Source organism: Sphaerodactylus townsendi, linkage group LG12, assembly GCF_021028975.2.
Source record: "Sphaerodactylus townsendi isolate TG3544 linkage group LG12, MPM_Stown_v2.3, whole genome shotgun sequence".
NCBI lineage: Eukaryota > Metazoa > Chordata > Lepidosauria > Squamata > Sphaerodactylidae > Sphaerodactylus > Sphaerodactylus townsendi.
Genome location: NC_059436.1, coordinates 49,273,183 through 49,296,125, shown reverse-complemented (window position 1 = coordinate 49,296,125; position 22,943 = coordinate 49,273,183). Strand labels below are relative to the sequence as shown.

The 22,943-nt window shown below is 45.1% G+C and overlaps 1 protein-coding gene across 1 annotated transcript in view; it reads left to right on the top strand.

The window, feature by feature from the left end:
• Positions 1-618: 618 nt before the first annotated feature.
• Positions 619-22,943, top strand: part of TSC1 (TSC complex subunit 1) — a 64,675-nt gene continuing 42,350 nt past the window's right edge. The window contains 2 exon segments of the mRNA XM_048512628.1: positions 619-753; positions 13,447-13,514. The gene's annotated coding sequence lies outside the window, so the exon portion shown is untranslated.

Below are 22,943 nucleotides of genomic sequence, written 5' to 3'. Positions count from 1 at the left end.
CTCCCCTTCTATCACCACATCTTCCTAAGGCTGCCAACTCTGACTACAGGAGAATCCGGGGGGTGGGAGCCTGAGAGGTGTGGGTGGTGCCATGCAAGGACTAACTCCTCTCCAGAATAGCCATTGAGCCCTGTGGTCTGGGAGATCGAAGCGGTAATAAATCTGCAGAGCTGGCAACCCAATGACCTGCAGGAGGATACACTGGCCGTCAACACCTGCCCAGCCGAAAACGCAGCGGTTTGGGGCAACGAGGCACCAGCTCACTCTTCAGCAGCTCCAGCTGGGCTGGCTACGCCCCTGGGTCTTGTTTACTAGCCCGGCTGCTCTCTCCTTTTCCGCCTCCTCTCCTGATCGCTCCCCGAAGCCTCCAGTCACGCGGGACTCCCTCAATCGCTGGGATTCTTTCGGTGGGCCTCCCTCAGAATCATCACGAGATTCTTTTTTTCCTCCTTTTCCAGTGTCCCTTCCGCCAGGCGACTACTCCACTCACTGGGTCCCTTCTTTACATCGATCGTTAGACTCCCTTGCGCTTATCGAAATTCTTGATGACCTCGATGCGAAAGAGGGAGAAGAGCCGTGGACCGCCTCAGCGGCGGCCGGGAGAAACGGGAAGCCCGTGCCGGGGGATTATTTTTTAGAGTGGCGGAGGGATCCCCGCGAAGACGCCAGGGAGGGAGGAAGGGCCAAGATGGCGGCGCCCTGTGGGTTAGAAGAGCCCTGAGTGGTAAACAGCTGAGGGGAGGAGAAGGAAGGGTGAGTGGGGGTGGCTGGAGGTGGGGGGCGAAGAAGGGAGGAAAGAGAGAAGGGATGAGGGGAGGAAGGGGGTCGTGGTGGGGGACGGGAGAAAACGAAAGGGTGGGAGGGACGAGGGGAGAAAAGGGGCGGGCGAGTGAGAAGAGGAATAGGGGTGGGGGTACACCATAGGGAAATAGGGGTGTGGGGGGAGTGTAAGGGCAAAAAAAGGTCGTAATATTATTTTGCATAATATTATTTTGCTCATAATATCATTATGCATTCTGACGTTACTGAACGTTCACGTGTCATTTCGGTCATTCTTACAATAGCCCTATATCTGCAGGTGGTCACCGGAAAAGCGCAGGTGCAGCGTGAAGAAAAACGGGACAAGTATAAACAGGGGGGGTGAAACATGGGTGGGGAATTACAGTGGGGCCAAAGTGATGGTGCAAGAATAGCGAGGAAATGGGACTTGCCGTATTGTCAATCAGTTTTAGTAATGCTTTAGTATGGGCTTTGTGCGTAGCTGTTTGATAACTGCCCTGTGGAGGAGAAATGGAAGAGTACGTGGAAGTGCGGGCACTGCAAAAGGGAAGGTAGTGTCACGAAGAGATTTTTTTTGTGCAGCCTTTGATTGTCCAGAGAGCTCTATTTCAGAGCCATTGTACGTCCATCTTTACGCTTCTCCATAGGGTGGTAAATATATAGGTGGTGGTAGGAGAGAGCATGGGAAAAATGTGAAAAGCAGAGCTTCTGTGGTGAAAAGAGATGAAGTGTGGCAGGCAAAGTGCAAGGGAAGTGCCAAATTCTGGTGAGAGAGAAAGAGAGATCAATAATTTTATTCCACCCGTGGTGGAAGCTTAACTCCATGGGACAGGTGCCAGAGGTGGCACTCAGAGCTTCTCCCCTGTGGCATCGCCAAGAGTGCGCCCTCCTACACATCTAGGGCTAACCTGGGGTCAGCTGGGCTTGATTATTAAGCATCATCAAACCTAAGACCTAGTTTTGGGGAAGCAGTGTGTAGGTAACCCTGTTAAGCGCTGTTAAACGCTTCTTTACTGATTTCGAAGTGCGAGGTAGAACCAAAGTACAGTCCTTTACCTGGGAGTAAGCTTCGAGCTGCTGTCATCGTAATGGGGCTTGCTTGAGTAAACCCTCCTAGGGTCGTGTGGATTCACCCCGGCTGGAAGAGTTGCATGGTTGCTGCGAAGCAAAGCCACTGGACTACTGCCACTTCTCAAGCTTACTCCTGAGTAACACATGCCTTGAGTCAACCTCTGCTTTTTTCTAAACTAAAACCCTCCGTGATTCAGTGGCAAAGTTCGCCATGTTGGCAATCTCTTCGGATAAATAAGTGGTTTTGGGTTGCAATTTGGGCACTCGGTCTCGAAAAGGTTCGCCATCACTGCCCTATTCTGTGTCATTCATCCAGGGTACCTTTCCAAAGTTTCTTTTTTTTAAATTTGTCCACCCATTGTCTCTCTGTGAGCTAATTTTAAAATCATTGCTTCCAGCAAGTGGCTAACCTAGGTTAGCCTTGTCATGGGAGGATGTTGTCATATCTCGAAAGCTAAGCAGGGTTGGTCCTGGTTAGTATTTGGGAGGGAGGCCACCAAGGAAGTCCATGTCAGCTATGCAGAGATGGCAACAGTGAATCAGGCCTCTCTGAATATCTCTTGCCCTGAATAATGCATACAGGTTTGCTATGAAATCGGCTGGGACCTGGAAGCATTTTCTGCCACCAATCCGTAAGTGGTGGGAATATCCAGGTCCTTTGCCAGGTGGAGCCTCATTTTGGAGTTCTTGTACATTTAAATTCGTATCTGGCAACAAAGTTGAGTAGGACTTTTCACTGAAAAATGTAGATTAGGATATAATATTCTTTAAAAAATAAAATAACTTTGTATTTTCCTAGGGTCAGCATGAGAGGAACAAACAGCTAAAGAAACAACATACTTTGTTCAGTTGGCTTTCCTTTTATAGTGGATAATGGGTTGCTTTTTGCAGCAAAATCAGCATAGTTTAACTTAAGCGGTTCATGAAGGTCTCAAAGCCTAGATTTGAGAGGAAAATGAATTTCCAAGGTGCTGATAGTAAGCAAGAAGATAGTCAGGGCTTGGGACTCCAGCAGTCCTTGAACATTTCCCCAATAACGCTTTTTTTTCAGAAGTTTCTCGTCGACATTAGCCAAATCCAGCCATTGTTAAGTATGCCTTATCGCTTTAAGTCATTGACTTGGGGACTCCATGGTATGTTGTTAATAAGCTCCATCAATTAAAATTTTAATCCTTCAGACTCCTCACAGAAGTTGCTTCTTTACATACACCTTACATACACCTTCTTTACATACACCTTTCCATGCGTCAGCTAGTTTTTCCTGAGTCCTGTTTCTTACTACTCTTTGATGTGTGTATTTGATTTTAGGAATCAATCAAAATAAAAATACAGGTTAAGCTGCCTTGAGTTTCTTACAGGAGTAAGTGTGACAGACACAGAGCAAGTGCAACTAGAGTGGATCTTCAACGCAAATACTCACTGCATTTAAGCTCTGAGTTGGGGCCATGAAGCAAATGGAACCTGAGACTTTGGACAGGAGGTTTTGAGGGAGAGGAGGGAAAATCATACAGCTGTTTAGGAAGGGAGTTCCAGTGCAGTCAGGAGGAGACTGCTCGTTGTTGGATGAGAGGCACAGGAATTAAGGAATGAGAGTCTTGGGCAGTGAATAAAGGAAAGCAGGAAGACATGCTGTTTGGTGGGTCTTGTAAACCTCTACAAAGTCCAGGGGTTTGCACATACTTGGGTCCTGTGTGGAAGGGGACAGGGGTACTGCTATAGTTGGACCTTAGTTTAGCTGGTTCTGGGTTTTAGTAACGCGATATAAAGATTTTGTCATTCGGGCCTGAATGAGGATGGTGAGGTTTCTTTTAAAGATTTTGCTATGGTAAAAAGAATGTAAAATCTCTTGAGATTTTAAACATTCATTTTTAGATTTTTAACCCTGTTAATGTCCGCCTTCCTGGTGTTAATATGATTGCAGGGTGCAGTCCTGTGCCTGTTTCCTTGCTAGCAAGTGCATAGGGTCTTTGATAGGTATAAGTAGCCTATCCTGGCACCTCAGTGCCAATCAGCTTTTATTTTGACTCTCTCAAAAGATGTACATAAATTAAACTGAGAATCAGTCGAGCGGTGTGTGACTGAAAAGATCTTAGCCAGTGCTGTGGTGTGTAATACACTGAGCTGTGTAGTAAACTTATTGACCTGTTATAATTCTTGTGGTGCAAGGTTGTAGCCATAGGGATGTAGCCTATTATTTAACTCCACCTAGCCTGACTTTTTTTGCCTTGATTAGAACCTAGTATTGGAGGAATGAGCCTTCTCCCCTCTTCTGCTAATAGCAGTATGAAAGTGTTAATTTTTATTGTCTGAACTTATCCCACAATAAAACACTTGAGTTAGAAATGTGCTGTGGATGGGAGCCTGTCTTGGAGTCTAGGTGTAGCTGTAAGGTGTTTCTGGGTGTTGCACCTAAGGGATTTGGGTGCAGTATTCAGTTGTTGTTTTTTCTCACCACAATGTAGTATGCAAAACATATTGGTTCTGGAATGTAGAAGTTCCCATTTTCTAGCTGTCATTTTGCACCAGTTGAAGGAATTTTATTCTAATCCATTAAAAGAAAGTCTGTGTGTTTAAAAGTCTGTCACCACCTCAGGATTCACAATGAATTTGCTAAAAAGGGGGGCAAATGCTAAAAGCATCATTTTTTCCTGCCCTCATGCTTTGAAAATTGTGTCAGTTGTTTTTTTCCCCGTATAACCCTATTTCTTCTGACATTAGGACTTCAATTAGCTGGTCAGTTCTGACATTTTGGCCATTCTATCTTTAAAAGATCTTAGCCTCTTCTTGTGTCCCAAGACAGTTGTGTGGATGCAGATGTCCTGTTGCTGCTGCTTTTCTCTCTCCTGTATCGCCTGCTGTCTGTTCAATTGTAGCGGACTTCTTCTCCTGTTAGTCTTTTAAACTAGACTTATCTACACTCTACCCCTGGTAATTAGGGAGGCCTTAGAGGATGTGTTGGTGTCTTTACAGGACTCTGAGTTTGAGATTTCTGTGACCCTCTTGATTACATAATTATTTCCATTTATACTGACCTTTTGTGCCCCAATTTGGGAACCTACGAGTTTATATCATTCTCTTTCATTTTATCCACACAACAGTCCTGGGTGATAGACAACGCGGTGTGTGTGTGACTGGCCAATCTAGTTTCACCAGCAAGCTTCTGCATAGGCAGAAATTTGAGGATTTAAATCTCAATCACTAGGGTCCATTAATTCCCAAAACACTACACAACACTGAATTATTGATTGCACAAAATCAACAAATACATTTGTTGCGTACAGTGCAGTTATTCATCCTTACAATTTTGGGCAGAATAGCCATTTCAGCCTCTATCACTTTCCAAGTGTGGTTTTACTCACAGCGTCTCTTTTATTAAGCCTTTGAATCGAAGTGGCGCCCTCATGTGTGGCACGCTACTTTGATGGGCGTTGATTGGACTAAGCTTTGGTCCACAATTCATATAGGGGTCCTCTCATTCAGAATACATTGGACCGAAGTTTAATCTTTACCAGCTATTGGTCAGGTATCTTGTTCCCTGAAACACTGGATTTCAGTATCACTTACACTGTGAAAGATTATGAACCCCCCCCACCCATGTGTGCTATGAAACAATGAAAATTGATTTCCTAAATCCATCCCTCAGTTATCATTTAGATCCTAACAAGGCAAATATGCAAGCGAAGAGACCTGTCAAGTAGGGCTGTTGCTTCTAGACCTTCGTCTGGGGAACTCCGGCATGACAGCCCCTATTGTTGAAATGAAGAGCATATATGTGTTCCTACTGTAGCAGGGGTTGGACTTGATGGCCCTGGGGGTCTTAGTCTCTTTCCAACTCCAAGGATTCTATTAATGTGAGCTACTCTCCTGGCGAGAGGACTTAAAGTGCTTTAAAGTGGTCATGGTGGGAAGCTTCTGATGGCATCTCCCTGGAAACTTGTATGTGTAGCTAACACTGTCTCAGATCTTCAAGGAAATCAGATCCAGAGTATGTGAATCCTTACTCCTTTTACATTTTACTCCCATCTCCTGATTTAATTAGGATTACACTAAATTTGTTGGACAATCCTGAGTTCTTTTCCTCTCTGCTGATAGTGGCAGACTTTTTCCTGGAAATTACTTGCCGCCCAGTAGATGTCCCTTTGATCTAACCATTTATTTCCTGCATTGTGGCCATATCCTATTTTATTACATTGTTAAAATTGTTATGTCCTATGCCAATAAAGGCTCTGCTTATAAGTTCTATAAGTATGTGTAGCTAGTTTTCTGTGGCACTGAAGCTGCAGGCATGATTCATTTGGTGGAGAAAAATTGCCTTCTGTCCAAAGCTGTTATTGGTTCCCTGTAATGTTTGACTGTGGTCAATTGATAGTGTATCAAGAAGCTACAAGCTGCAGCTGGTATTAAAGAGCTGGAGGGCAGGCCTAGCCATCTCAAAGAAAAAAAAGCTGTGTCTTTCTAAATCTAGCCCTAGAGGGTTGTGCACAAATAACCTCTCTAGTATCCCCAGATAAATGGAACTCCCAGCCTGAAAACATGTCTAGTCGGGTTCTTTTCTCTGTTAGTATTTTACTAACGCAGTTCAGTTTGCAAAGAGTCATCCTGTTTCTGCTGTTTTCATCATAGGCTTGGCTTCTGCTCCTCCTCTCTTGTTTCTTTTTTTTTTTTTTTTGGGGGGGGGGGTTGTATGTGTGAAAGCCTGATTTGGGCTCCTGTTGTTAAGCTATTTAATTAAACCTGAAATGATCTTAACAGTCATTTTAGTCATACATGGCAGCACTCACAGTGTGTGATTCCTTTGCTTTTCCGGAGTGATATTTATTTCTTCCAGTATAACCGTACAGATTTCTATTATGTCAATCAAGTTGGAGCTGTTGGTTGCCTTCGCATAGCCAAAGAGTTGAAACGATTTCTCCCTAAATTCAATATTTTGGCCTTTCCCAAGTTGGAATTAATTGATATCACGCTCAACCTCAGGTGCATTGCCGGATTCTAGTCTTATGCCATTTTATCCGTTATAGTAAATCCTGTGAGGTAGGCTAGAAATTCAAAATGAGATTGATTGTGCTATACTGCATTGTCTTGATCTCTTTAAGTTTCTTATGTCTTCTAGTAAACAAGAGAAAGTAGAATTAATAGGGATAGATAATGCTTGTTTTCAAACAAATGCACTTCTTGTAAATAAAGAGTCACAATAGGTAGGATTACCAGCATGGTTGAATATTACAGCTAAACTCATGACTTCAGGAAACACTCGAAGTCTCTTTTCATTAAGCTTTTGAGTTTCTGAGGTCCAGGGAGCACCTTTAGAGACTAACAGGGTTTTGGGGAGCATGAACCTCTCCAGCAGTTAAAAGCTGCCTCTATAAGATTCCCTGACAAAGGCTGCTTTGGACTATTGAAACGTCATATCCCCAAAAAAAACTTGCCTGTCTCTAATGTGTTCCTGGACAGACCAACACTGTGCTATGGATAATTTCCTGGAAAGAATTAATAATGTATTATTATTAAATGCATTTTAGCACATTGATTGTTGCTAGAATGTTTGCATTTGAACAAAAAATGTCCTGATGGTGTACTCCTACCCTGTTTCCCCTAATATAAGACACCCCCTGAAAATAAGACGTAGTAGAGGTTTTGCTGAAGTGCGAAATATAAGGCATCCCCCGAAAGTAAGACGTAGCAATGTTTTTGTTTGGAAGCATGCCCGACGAACAGAACACAGAAAAATAAGACATCCCCTGAAAATAAGACATAGCGCATCTTTGGGAGCAAAGATTAATATAAGACACAGTCTTATTTTCGGGGAAACACAGGTATGCAGTCTGAGAGTTGGGTCTCTCCCCCACCCCAAGCCAGTGCTTCCCCAAATTTCTACTTGGGAAAAATTGAGAATACCGTAACATTTTTTCATGATGTGCACTGGAAATGAGTGAAATGAGGTTTTCCTCACTCAAAGAGAAAATATTTCCCTGGACGTCTTTTCAGTACTGCTGCAAATTGTCTCCAATTTTTTCCATTGGCAAAATTGAGGACTTTTTCATGCTATACATTTCGAATATGAAAAATCTTGCCTTAAGAAACATTTTACTCATTGTAAAAGACAGTGTTTCATAAGAGCTTGTTTACAGTGTTCCCCAAACGTTCCATTTTTTCTTCTTCTGGTTTTTATCTGAGCCCTCTCAGCCAGTGCATTGTAGTTAGAGAGTGGGACTAGGACCGTGGTGGTGAACCTTTGACACTCCAGATGTTATGGACTACAATTCCCATCAGCCCCTGCCAGCATGGCCAATTGCAGACCCTTGGACTAGACCAGTGGTGGCGAACCTATGGCCAATTGGCCATGCTGGCAGGGGCTGATGGGAATTGTAGTCCATAACATCTGGAGTGCCAAAGGTTTGCCACCACTGGACTAGGATCTGGGAGACCTAGGTTAATCACGGAAGCTTGTTGGATGATGTTGGACCAGTCATATAGTTTCATCCTAACCTACCTCACCGGGTTGTTGGAGGAAAATATAGATGGGAGGAGAACCACGCAAGCTTCAAAGCAAAGCTGCAAAGCTGCCCAATGGGAGCAGCAGTGGCATAGGAGGTTAAGAGCTCGTGTATCTAATCTGGAGGGACTGGGTTTGATTCCCAGCTCTGCCGCCTGAGCTGTGGAGGCTTATCTGGGGAATTCAGATTAGCCTGTGCACTCCCACACACGCCAGCTGGGTGACCTTGGGCTAGTCACAGCTTCTCGGAGCTCTCTCAGCCCCACCTACCTCACAGGGTGTTTGTTGTGAGGGGGGAAGGGCAAGGAGATTGTAAGCCTCTTTGAGTCTCCTGCAGGAGAGAACGGGGGGATATAAATCCAAACTCTTCTTCTTCTTCTTCCCCCATTGGTGAGAGGAGCAGGGTATAAAAGAAGGAAACAAATGAAGACAATAAATAAACATCCCTCCATGGTGTTAATGCATTTCAAGCATTGAGATCATTTGATATTGTCTCAGCATCCCTATAAATTCAGATTAGCCTGTGCATAAGAACATAAGAACAAGCCAGCTGGATCAGACCAAAGTCCATCTAGTCCAGCTCTCTGCTACTCGCAGTGGCCCACCAGGTGCCTTTGGGAGCTCACATGTAGGATGTGAACGCAATGGCCTTCTGCGGCTGTTGCTCCCGATCACCTGGTCTGTTAAGGCAATTGTAATCTCAGATCAAAGAGGATCAAGATTGGTAGCCATAAATCGACTTCTCCTCCATAAATCTGTCCAAGCCCCTTTTAAAGCTATCCAGGTTAGTGGCCATCACCACCTCCTGTGGCAGCATATTCCAAACACCAATCACACGCTATGAAGAAGTGTTTCCTTTTATTAGTCCTAATTCTTCCCCCCAGCATTTTCCCATGAATGCCCCTGGTTCTAGTATTGGTGGAGAAAGAGAGAAAAAGTTCTCTGTCAACATTTTCTACCCCATGCATAATTTTGTAGACTTCAATCATATCCCCCCTCAGCCTCCTCTCCAAAACTAAAGAGTCCCAAACGCTGCAGTCCCTCCTCATAGGGAAGGTGCTCCAGTCCCTCAATCATCCTTGTTGCCCTTTCTGCACTTCTTTTTTCTATCTCCTCAATATCCTTTTTGAGAGGCAGCCACCAGAACTGGACATTAGACTCCAAGGTCGCATCTACTGCTTTATATAAGGGCATGACAATCTTTGCAGTTTTATTATCAATCATCTTTCTAATGATCCCCAGCATAGAGTTTGCCTTTTCACAGCTGCCATGCATTGAGTTGACATCTCCCATGGAACTATCAACTAAGACGCCCTCTAAACTCCCTTTCCCTGGTTCAGACTGATAGCACTGACCCCTCAGAAGGCAGTATGTGAAGTTTGGATTTTTTGCCCCTATGTGCATCACTTTACATTTTGCTACATTGAACTGCATTGAACTATGTGCACTCCAACATACGTCAGCAGGGTGACCTTGGGCTAGTCACAGTTCTTCTGAGCTCTCTCAGCCCCACCTACCTCACAGGGTGTTTGTTGTGGGGAGGACCCTGTAAGCCCTTTGAGTCTCCCTTTACAGGAGAGAAAGGGGGGGATGGCAATCCAGCCTCTTCTTCTGATATCTGATAGAATGAAGGTGTCTTTGTTTGTGAGGAATAAGCCTGACTTATTTCTCTTTAGGCAGCGTAGCTTAAATGATCCTAGAGTATATGCCAGATACCTATCCCAGGTCTTTTCTTTCTTGTAAGAGGAAGAATTAAAACTTCCCCACCCACTGTGCTGCTCTGCAGAGCTGTTTATGCAGCTTGCTTTAAATCAGCCACTTGTTTATCTGCCTTAAAAGAAGGATTGCTTCAAGGTGAGCTGGCAGGTTGGTTCCCCTTTTTTTGTTTAGGACACGTATCATTGACATGTGATTGTGGCCCACAGAAAATGTCCTCAGCGACAAATTGTTTTCTAGGCCAGGAACTTTGAAAGGTTTATTAGGAAGGGAGAAAATAACTTGTGCTGTTTATCCAGTCCTTAACGTTTCTGGTTCACCGCATAGTGTCTGTGGCCAACTTGCAGTAGGAATTTTTCCGGTGTGGGACAGGAGTAAACCTGGCTAGAGCAGAGTCACAACTTCACAACAGCTTTCTTCTCTACAGTTGCCTGCTGCCAATTCAGTATACTAGAGAAATGTGTTACATACTAGATTTGGGCTATTTCCCACCTGGAACATGCTTGTGAAAAGCTCAGCCACCACTGCTATGGGGCATCTCGGAGAAGGACCCACCCTTTCAGAGTTTAGGCGTGCTGGGTGGAACACTTGGCCTTGACAACAAATCACCTTAGCTGTGCTCTTGAGACCCCCACCCCCCCACCCCATTTTCAAAACTGGCTTTCCATGTGATGTGGCGAGAGGGCGAATTGCCACTTGAGACATCGAGACTAAACTCTCTTGGATGTTACTGACTAGCTGGACAGCTTTTTGGATCCAAGGCTTCAAGTGGTCTGAAGACCAAGAAGCTATTGCTTGCCTCTTCTGATGTTTTTGGCCTCTCATACAGGGTTAAAGTTGACCGGTTTATCGCGCTGCCATCTCTTTCCTGTGACTCCGTAATTGAGTCCTGGTTCAGTAACCAATCTTGTTGACATAGACCTGCTCCGCACGGGCTTTCAGAGCAGTGGTGCATGGCATACTTGATGCTGGTGTGCTCCCAGGGTCGTTCACGCGCTTCCAGAGTGGTGCGCAGAGGCGCCTCCAGATGGAGGTGCACCACTTTTTCCCTTTACTTACCTCCTCTTCCCTGCGCAGCTCTGCAGAGACGAGGGAACACCCCCTCCCCATGACCATGGTGATGCCTTGGGGTTGGGGGCTAGGAGGTGTGTCCCCATGGAGCTATGCAGGGAAGGGGAGGTAAGTAAAAAAGAAAAGTGGCGTGCCAAAAAACGGCGCCTTCTGTTTTTGAAAATACTTGCTTACCGAGCGAGTCTCAAAAACAGTGGATCGGGATGAGGTGGGGTATGGCGCAGCCTCGCTCAGGAGGCAGCAGCCGTGCGAACAGCGCCCCAGGATGGCGTTTTTGCCATACCTGGGGTGCTGTTTATGGCCCGTGCAGAATCTGACATAGAGAGGCAAGTCCATCAGGTATCTGAGTGTCTGGCTTTTACCCACTTCTAGGTTTTGTTCCTCAGTTGCCTGGTATATTAACAACTCCTACGTGGTTGGTTATTTTCATAGTGGGAGGTTGGCTTTCTGCAGGCGGATCATGGACAATTGAATGTCAGCAGTGGCAATGAAAGGATTTTACAGATGTTAAATTTTGAACGACAAAGCCTCTTTGCAAAGGCTGATGGCTAATGTGTGATCCTGATCCTCTTGTGGAGCACAACTGAATCAAGCCAATTGTCGGTCTGTCTTCTGCAAAGGAAATGCCGCAGCACGAGAGGACTGGTTGTTACAAAGCGAAGTAATTCTTTCGGCTTTCCAGAAAGTATATACTTTTATGTGGATGTTTCTGTACTTCTCGTGGTAATCAGTATGTAGGTAGTTCAGCACCTTTATAGCTCCTTTACAGTTTTCTAATTAACTCTCCAGATGGCTGCGCAGCTCAGTGGGCAGGACTTTTGGTTCAGAACAATGCAGCCAGCCTTCACTTGGGGAAAGAAAAGTGATTGGTACCTTACAAAATACAGGATCTGGGTAGTTGGGTTGGGCATGGAAGACCAAGGTCCAGATCACTGACTAGTTGTTACCATCGAAAGCATGAGTCATTCTTTGCCTGACCCGGGTCGCGAGGTGATTGGCAGCAGGTCCAAGAATTCTCAGCACTTTGTACACGAGGATATAACGACGAGCTGCACTTGTAGTTCCCCTTGAGACAAACTTTGCTTCCTAGTCGGGAAAGCGGTGGTAGCTTGAGACGATTGGAGTGACCTTGGGTATTGAAGTAACTGGAATGAGGAATCCTACACGGTCATATTTAAGCCAGCAGATTTAGCTGTCAGCTGCCCTTAACGCTTTTGTGATTTGTGTATTTTTCACCCTTCACGTGCATAGCATGCTGTTGTAGAAGCTGTGCCATGACGAAGAAGCTGGCTTATGAAGAGTTCATGGGGGGGGGGGGAACCCTGACAGAGCCAGTACAAAAAGTAGTTATTTTTAAAAATCAAAGTTGCATCTGATTGCTGGAGAATGTCTGGATCTGGGAGATGCAAATTCAGGTCCTTGCTTTGCCATTGACTTGCAAGGTAGTCTTGGGCAAGCAATTTCCACAGTTCTGTCTTGTAACAGCATAATAATCTAGCCTGCAGGATTATGACAGCAATGATGTAAGGTAATTTGTGGATTAAAAGTGCTATAGAAATGAGAGTTTCTTTTTTTGTGGTTCAAAATCAGGCCACCATGTACCATTTCAGATCTAGAAATAACTATCACAAGAAGTTACTGAGTCCTGTCATTTCAAAAAAGGTGAAATATCAAAAGTGTCACTCAACCAAAAGTTTGTCTGCATAGTGGTCATTTTCCAGGGCTGGCTGACCAGATGCCTCAGGCAGAAGATAATGGAGATGGCTATGCCCCGTTGCAGCTGATAGTCAAAATATGCTGCTTCGGTGCATGAATGTTCTGTAACGAACTGTGTCTCTTCTGCTCCATGATAACAAGAGCAACGTGAGATGTTACTCACCCCTGCCTGAGCTTCAAGCTGCACTTCAGTTAAGCCTTTGTTGTGCCTAACAGCCTAATTTGACCATTCGGTCACCTCCATTCATTCCGTGGCCGGGTTCTAAGGATCAATGTCACTCAACAGGAGTTGCCATTTTCCTCAGTAAATCTGGTCTCGGTTTGAGGCAGTGCTTGCTTGTGTAACAGTTCTATCTGGCACCCCAAAAGTAGGGCTATTGTGTACACAGGACTGCCTTACAGCATTTAAGTGCTCGCAGCTCTCTTTTATTGTCACATATGAAGCCCTTGAGCAACTTCCTAATGCTAAGGATCCAGCCTGAAAGGCTGTTCTGTTGGACCTGCTTAATGGAGCAACATCAGAGTTGTAGTTTTTGCTGCTCTCTTAGTCCAGTACTTGCAGTAGATCTATGTGCTAATTGGTCATCTTTATTTTCCAGTTTGGTGATCATGAAAGGGCTTGGGTTGATGACAGTGGAAAGAGAGAGTCTGCTGGCCGGAACAACAGGTAAAGGATATTGAACTTCTAGTTCTGTGCTTCATGTGTTTCTTGCGTCTCTCACATGTGCAGCTAAAGGAGAGAGAAACATGAAGTGTGGGGGACTGTACCACTCGGGTACAGCTAAAGGAGAGAGAAACATGAAGTGTAGGGGACTGTACCACTCGGGTACAGCTAAAGGAGAGAGAAACATGAAGTGTAGGGGACTGTACCGCTCGGGTACAGCTAAAGGAGAGAGAAACATGAAGTGTAGGGGACTGTACCGCTCGGGTGCAGCTAAAGGAGAGAGAAACATGAAGTGTAGGAGACTGTACCACTTGGGTACAGCTAAAGGAGAGAGAAACATGAAGTGTAGGGGACTGTACCACTCGGGGCTGCAAGATTTTGAAGCCGCTGGGGCTGGGGGAGAAAACTTTGTCTCTACTTGTTTGCTGAAAAAAGCCATGTTGCAATGCTTATTTTCTTTGTGATTAACCTTGCTATTTGAACATAAAATGCATTATGCATACCATGCCTAACACGCACACAATGGTGCGATCTGCTATATTTATGAAATATTTGTTCAAACAATTGCAGATATTCCCTGTGCTAGAGATGTAGCGGCAAACTTTTACCTCATATTCTTTAGTCTTGTCAAATGTGAAAATTTCTGGAAATTGGAAGCCATGAAAAAACAGTTTCCGTATTTTTAATATATTGCATATTTTGCACAATTGCATATATTTCACATATATTGCACAATATATTGCATATATTTTACAATATTGCACATATATTTCACAATTATGCACATATATTGCACAATTGTGAAATATTGCACATATATTGCACAATATATTGCATATATTTCACAATATATTGCATATATTTTACAATATATTGCATGTATTGCACAATATATTGCACAATATAATATATTGCATAATATATTGCACAATTCGGTCAAATTTTTCATTTTTCTACTGGGGGGGTAGGGTGGAAAAATCCCTTTGGGGGGCTTCAAAACCCTGTCTAGTTTTTCCACTTGGGGAAATTGGGAGCGGGAGTCAAGTAAAAAATTGTAGTAACAAAATGAAGTGTTAAGTGGGCTTGGAAGCAGTCCCCTTCACATCCAGTGTTTAGAACGAATACCAGTCATTGCAATTCCTATTGGCCAGGGATGGCAGTGAAGTTAGCGGTTTCCCCTCAACCAGTGATTTATCTGTCCAACTGTTTAAGTCTCCAGCTTAACAAATCACAGTATTAAGGGTTCTTAAGTATTGAATCTGTGGGCTGGATCCCACACATCTGATCTACTTTTAGTGGGTATTTGTTCCAGAGAAATGAACAGCTACTAGCGGAATGGATCCAATGCCAGCTCCTGACTTATAATCAGAGGTGGGATCCAGCAGGTTCTCACAGGTTCCCGAGAGTAGGTTACTAATTATGTGTGTGTGCCGAGAGGGGGTTACTAATTGGTGATTTTGCCGCGTGATTTTTGCCTTAGTTACACCCCTCCTCTCAGCAGTAGTGCGCAGAACTTGAAGCAGTCTGGCAGGAGGTGCACCGGCGTGCGTGGCAGCCTGCGCCTGCGTGCATTCGTTTCCCGCCCAAGGACCGGCGCAGCGGCTGCGTTCTTGTCACAGCCCCACCCAGGAATGCCACGCCCCCTCGTGCCCCGCCCAGCCTCATTGGTGCTACGCCACAGTTTGAATCCCACCACCATGGGAACCTGTTACTAAAATTTTTGGATCCCACCACTACGTATAATTAAATGACCCTGCACGTGCAGGAAGCCGGTTCAGAAAGAAGTCTCAATGCAAGGGCCTGTTATCTCACATAGTCTGGTACTGCCCAAAATGCACTGCATCCCAATTGTATCCTTCAAAATATTGTCAAACCTCTTCTTATCTAAATCAGTTTCTGAGAGACGAAGCTTCCAATTCTGCCTTTCCATTTTTAAATTTCCATTCACTGAAGAGTCACGGACTGAGAATTATTATTATTTATTCAATTTCTATACCGCTCGATCCCCAAAGGGCTCCGGGCGGTGAACAACATAATATATAAACAATAAAAAGGAGCAAATCCAGTAAAATACAAACATAGGCTCCGTCAATAAAACATCTTAAAATAGCTGAAGAGGCTGAACTGCTGAAAATAAACAGTCCTGATTGTATGAAAAAATAATTTTTGGTGTCTTCATTTGAGAAATTGCATTTGATTAGCAGATTCAGCCTGCAGAGGCATTAGGCATTCTTCTTTCTGTTCTTTCTTTCTCTGTAATCCATGAGGACTTCCAAAAGAAGAAGAAGAAGAAGAGTTTGGATTTATATCCCCCCTTTCTCTCCTGCAGGAGACTCAAAGGGGCTTACAATCTCCTTGCCCTTCCCCCCTCACAACAAACACCCTGTGAGGTGGGTGGGGCTGAGAGAGCTCCGGGAAGCTGTGACTAGCCCAAGGTCACCCAGCTGGCGTGTGTGGGAGTGCACAGGCTAATCTGAATTCCCCAGATAATCCTCCACAGCTCAGGCGGCAGAGCTGGGAATCAAACCTGGTTCCTCTCCAGATTAGATACACGAGCTCTTAACCTCCTACGCCACTGCTGCAAAGATAACCAAAAATGCTGCCAGCATCTTATTTTGCCTGCTTGTTTGTTTCCCAGCGGACATCCGACACTAACCTGGAGATCCTGGTCAGCTGCTATGAATGATCAGTAGCGTTTGCTGAATGTTCCGAGCAAGTTTGTCTTTCTGGTTGCGCTAAAACGGGAGGCTTTCATGCTGGGCTTCGCCCCTTGCTGACATGCTCCTACCCGCCTACTTATTTTTTCCCTAAATAGTTACAAATATATGTCTGTTTCCAGATCATTGAACTTGAGAGCCAGGGGTTTGGCTCCGCAACGCCTTGTTTGCTAAAGATCATCAGTGATCACTTTCTGGCAAAGTTGCAGTCCTGATAACTGACATTTTGCTCAGTCGAAGCTGCAGCCGAAAGGGGGCAACACTGGAGTAGGAGACAACAGTGGCACGAGTCCAGTCCTCTTGGCACCAGGCAACAGGGCTTGGCCGCAGGCAGCCAACTTAGGTTTTGGCATTTGCTGTTGGGAGCAAGATAGAAATCTTTCCTTGTTTTGCTAGAAGCTGTTTGAGAGATGCTACTTTTTTTTCTTTTTAAGACAAAAAATGGGATTATATAGAAAACGTGCATGAATCTTGAGGGAGGAGCACAGCCAGAAGTTTTTTCTTTTGGGAGTCACAAGAATCTCTTTGGTCTTGGTCTCAGATCCTGGGCCAGACCCACCATTTTCATGATTGCTTTGTCTAGTCCCATGGTGGCAAACCTATGGCACTCCAGATGTTCATGGACTACAGTTCCCATCAGCCCCTGCCAGCATGGCCAGTTGGCCATAGGTTCGCCACCACTGGTCTAGTCCAAGGGGCTGCAACCTGCGGCTCTCCAGATGTTCATGGACTACAATTCCCATCAGCCCCTGCCAGCATGGCCAACCTGGTTCTTGAGACTAGACCAGGGGTCTGTTTTTATATATATATATAAAAACACAAATGAGATAGATTATGATACACACACACACACACACACACACACACACACACACACACACACACACACACACACACACACACACACAAGTATAATACATAAGGTCCAACTATTAGAGGATTGGAATGAAATAAAGTAATGAGACATATAAATCCAGACAACTTAACTACTGAATAAAATTCTAAGGCAAAATATAGACATAATTATCTTAGATAAATTATCTTTGATTAAGGTTAGATAAATACGGCTTCACGCCGTATTTCCATACGGCTTCACACACATGAAAGTTCCATACGGCTTCACGCACATAAAAGGTCAATGTTTGTAAAATGCTTATTTTTTTGTAATGTTGGTAACATATGTAAATAAAATTATTTAATTTTATACAAAAAAAGCTATATATGTTGGTATGCTCTTTTATTTCCAAAGGTTTGCAAAATATCAACCTTGCAGCTGTATAGGAAAAATGCAGTATAGGAAAAATGTTCTAAATTTCTTTCGGATAGAGACTACAAAGTTCAGTAAAAAATTCAGGGGAGTTAGTAATGTCATAGTCTATCCCCTAGGCCAGTTTGATTGTTCCACTTTTCAAAAAATTTAGCTCGTAACACACATGTGGAAGCTGTCTGCCTGAGGTATATCACAAAACTGACTGTGGATGTTAGCACTTTTATACATTTTAGCTAGTCTAATAGAAGAAAGGAGCCATTGATGTATTCTTTTTATTCATTTATTTTATTAGATTTGGTATCCCACCCTTTCCCCACACATCATTTTATACAGTTCAAAAATCAATGTTTGCAATCTTTCAAAATAATCCATTAAAACTATCACATCCAAATAGTATTTGTCAGCGTAACATATACCATTCATAAAGATATACTGTGATTATATTGTAAGTAATATGCAACTGGATATAGATTTAATAACAAATCATGTGTTCAGTTCTGGTAGCATCAAAGGATGCTCCCGAGAAGAGATAGAAAAAAAGTGCAGAGGGCAACAGGTGATTGAGGGACTGGGCACCTTCCCTGAGAGGCTGCAGCGTTTGGGACTCTTTAGTTTGGAGAGGAGACGTCTAAGGGGGGATATGATTGAAGTTATAAAATTATGCATGGGGTAGAAAATGTTGACAGAGAGACATTTCTCTTTCTTTCTCACAATACTAGAACCAGGGGGCATCCATTGAAAATGCTGGGGGGAAGAATTAGGACTAATAAAAGAAACACTTCTTCCATAACTTGAGTTGGTGTTTGGAATCTGCCACAGGAGGTGGTGAAGTAGCCCACTAACCTGATTGGCTTTAAAAGGGGCTTGGACAGATTTATGGAGAAGTGGAGTCTGGCTGCAATCTTGATCCTCCTTGGTCTGAGATTTTTAAATGCACTCCATGGGCCAATTGTTGATGGGAGCAGCAGCAGCAGCAGAAGGCCCTTGCTTTCAAATCCTGCATGTGAGCTCCCAAAGGCACCTGGTGGGCCACTGCGAGTAGCAGAGTGCTGGACTAGATGGACTCTGGTCTGATCCAGCAGGCTCTTTCTTATGTTCTTAAGGCCCTTGCTTTCAAATCCTGCATGTGAGCTCCCAAAGGCACCTGGTGGGCCACTGCGAGTAGCAGAGAGCTGGACTAGATGGACTCTGGTCTGATCCAGCTGGCTGGTTCTTATGTTCTTATGTTCTTATCATACAATGAGGGCACTTGGGCAACCTAAGGAGCGTAATGGGACAGTACTTAGTAACAAATTCTCATAAACGTCGTATAAGATCTCATGAACATTGTACATAAGGTAAGAAACCTGTAACATTCACAGTTCGTTCCAATAAATTGAAAGAGTCAGTATCACCAATGTTCAATGAGTCAAAAGTATTAAAGCGAATCGCGGTAGTAGACAGCAGCCTTGACCAGCCATACTGGGCACGGGTCAAGAAGACATGTGGTAGACTTCACAGTAGCAAGTATCCTGTCCATTTTGACTTGAAAGAGCAGACGGATGTGGTCCAGTATAGGACCAGAAGATGGCCAAGGGGCCTCCAGTTCCTCTGCTGTATTAACATTTGCTGGGAGGTGACAGCGGAGCGGCAGGACTTTTTCTGCCAAAAAAAAAAAGCTTGTTAAAGCCTCATAGCTGAATCACTAATCTTTCTGGACCCTTCAGTAAGGTAAGGGATGTTAAAGACCTCATCACCCTAAATAATTGTACTGGGTGTGAGCTAGTGGATGCAATGGAGGCTGCCTAGAACTTTGCCTTTGCAGCCTTCACTGCCATCTCAGGACTGATGGAGAACCACACAAATCTGGGAGTATCAGTTTTTGAGGGGTGGTGGTTTCATCCTCTTGCACCCAGGTCTTGTGGGATTCAAAATAATTTTGCAGCATCGTGGTCTTATTGTTGATGGACCTGGCATTGTACGTCAGTGATGGAGAAGGGTGTGTAATCCTAGCCCCACCATAGTCGTTCCTGGGGTGGGATGGAGGCTGGAGGAAGGTTGAGCACGATGACATCTCAGCCTCCACAAGACCTTCTCCCACTGCTGTATCTCCCTTGCCCCATGACCACTGGCCTCCCTGATCCCAGGCTGGCCCTTCCAGATGTATTTAGTCCACCCTAGCTCAATCCGCCATAGACTAATAAAACAACCCATTTCACATCACAAAGCCAGCCCCCCACCCACCCAACTTCTCCCTTTCTCTAATACAACGGAACGCTAAACCTGAATGAAAAAGTTAACTCTGGCCCACTTTCACTGACGGGCCAAATGCAAGCGCCCTAGGGACCCGGCAAAATGCTGTCCCCAGAATGTTCCATGAGAGGCGCAGCTGCTTCCACAGCGCGCCGCCCTCGCTCCTCTCCCAGTGGCATCGCGGCCGCCATTTTCCCACCTTGCTCCCGGGGCAAGGTTGTTTAGCTTGGCCGGCTTCCAGCCTACCTACTGCCGATGCGATGAATGGCAGCGGCTGGAAGGCCGCCTATCCCTCCCACCCTTGCCCGATAGACCTACCTTCTCCTGCGAGTGGCCGTTTGGCTGGCGTCGCGGAGACCTGGGGACCACGCCCCCCTGCCCCTGCGACTCTGGGCAGTGCGATTACCGGGCGGGGGCATGTCAGCCTTACGGCGACCGCGCTGGATGGTCCTGCAGAGAGGTAGGTTGATCCCGAACGATGATGCAGCTCCCGATGGCGCTGTCTTCCCTTTCGTTACCGAGACCATTCGTGCGAACGGTCCTGGGGGGGTTGGGGGGTTGGGTCAGCGTCATGTACGCCGACCCAACCCCCAGCGTGGCCGTGCAGAAACGTCCTCTGTTTTGAATAAAAACTTTCTGAAGTGAGTTATCAGTTTCATAACCTAAGAGTGCAGTTCCATTGTGGAGGGGAAGTTTGGCCAGATCCATACGTAGCTTTACAAACGATTGTACAAAATGCAGATAGTGAGCCAGTGCTCTTTTGAAGTTGTGTTTGTGTTTTTTTAAATATAAATTTATAGCTAAAATAAAAATGCATGTACTTGTTAGTTAAACAAAACAATTTAAATGTCTGTTTGGCAGCAACTGTTTTCCCAGTAGTGTGGAAAAGGTCAACCAAGTATCATCCTTTGTGATTAGTCTAAGTTTAAGATGGTTTCACTCCTAGTGAAAGACTTCATAGGTTTTGGGCACAACTTGAATAAATAAAAAAACATAACATTTTCATTCTGGTTCCTGATGCTGCTGTGAAATTTGAAAGATTGAGTCTCCTCCGAAAGCATCAAGGGTATAACCTAAGAATGAGGCCTGCATTTGCCTTTTATTTGTGAAGGATATGTATGAAGAGACTGTAGGAACAGCGGGAGATAACTTCTACCTCTGAGCTATGAGGACAACGTGGGTGTTTCCCACTGTCAGTCAGGGAGGCGGGATCAAACTTTTGCTTCCTGATACTGTGAGACACGCCCCCTTCTTCCCCAATTACTTGCTACTTCTGGGGAGAGCAGGTAGCCCAGTCGCTTGTGATTCTTTGTATTATTTTTCTATTCACATCTATTTTTAATTTATCATCTTTGGTTCTGCCTAGTCTAGCCTTTCTATAGTCTTCCCATCTTACCCTTTCTCCCTTTTCGATGGCCAACGGGAGAAATATTTTGCAGCTTTTTGTTGCTGCGTCTGAGGTGACTGTCGTGGCTTTTCACAAGTGGCAGTTATTTCGCAAGAAGAGCAGTGGGGTGACACGGAAAGATGACAGCTTCCTGCCCGAAGAGGATATGAGAGCTCCCCTTGTGGCCAGAGCTGCTAAGAGGGTGATTTGAGTGGGCACGTCCCCTGATAGGACTGCCTCAACCCGAGCCTCTACCGAGGTTCTTTGGCCTTTGCCATTATCTGTGGGCAAAAAGTATGCCAAAAAAACAGTGAGTAGACAAATAGAATTTCTCCTCCTCCTTGAAAGAGTCAAGCTGCTTGGGGGGCATCTTGGAGAATCACGGAGGACTGGCCATGCTGGCAGGGGCTGATGGGATTTGTAGTTCATGAACATCTAAAGAGGCGCAGGTTGCAGACCCCTGCAATAGGGGATCTAAACATTCCAGTTCTACCATCAGCAAGTGCCCACCAGAATGCATAGCAGAGTTGTACAGGATCCAGAAACTTCCAGCTCATTCTGGAGTTACAGCTCGTTTGATTTGCTGTGCCGCTACCAGTGCAGCTTTTACAAAGAATGCTTCAGTGGCGTAGTGGCTAAGAGCAGTGGCTAGGAGCAGGTGCACTCTGATCTGGAGGAACCGGGTTTGATTCCCAGCTCTGCTGCTTGAGTTGTGGAGGCTTATCTGGGGAATTCAGATTAGCCTGTACACTCCCACACACGCCAGCTGGGTGACCTTGGGCTAGTCACAGCTTCTCGGAGCTCTCTCAGCCCCACCCACCTCACAGGGTGCTTGTTGTGAGGGGGGAAGGGCAAGGAGATTGTAAGCCCCTTTGAGTCTCCTACAAGAGAGAAAGGGGGGATATAAATCCAACTCTTCTTCTTCTTCTTCTTCCATTGAAGAGATATGCAAAGCGGCCACATAGTCGCTTCATCTATGTTCTTTAGACATTATAAAATTAATACCTGTAGTTATACAATTAATACCTATAATACCTTGACCTTCAGAAGGAGAGTACTTCATCATGTAGAAGAACTTGACAATGATGCCCCCACCCTCAGCATAAGGACACTGCTGTGGGACGTCCCAAGTTGTCCTCCTTACTCAGAAGGGGTACACCAAATGGTAGTTACCCATGAAGAGTCCTCCTCCTCTGAGCCTAGTAGGACATCTCACCTCCTGAGTTATTGTTTTTCCCACGTTTGCCAGGCAACCAAAACACTTGTTATTTTTGTTGGTTTTAATTCCTGTTTGTTGGTGTTATTTGTCAGACTCCATTGAGTCTTTTTTTCTCTCCAATTGTTGTGCCCTGTTTCCTGTTACATAGTTAAATTTCAGTTCAGAAGGACTGCTTTTCGGAGCTATCAGAACTGGGGAGGAAGGGGGGATGTCCCACAGTATCAGGAAGTAAAAGTTCGATCCTGCCTGCCTGATTGGACAGTGGAAAATACCCAAGATGTCCTCCTCCCTCAGAGTAGAAGCGGAGGTGGGATCCAGCAGGTTCTCACAGGTTCCCGAGAGTAGGTTACTAATTATTTGTGTGTGCCGAGAGGGGGTTACTAATTGGTGATTTTGCCATGTGATTTTTGCCTTAGTTACGCCCCTCCTCTCAGCAGTAGCGCGCAGAACTTGAAGCAGTCTAGCAGGAGGTGCACTGGCGTGTGTGGCAGCCTGCGCCTGTGTGCATTCGTTTCCTGCCCAAGGACCGGCGCAGCGGCTGCGTCCTTGTCACAGCCCTGCCCCCGGAATGCCCAGCCATGGCCCCGTCGTTCCCCGCCCAGCCCCA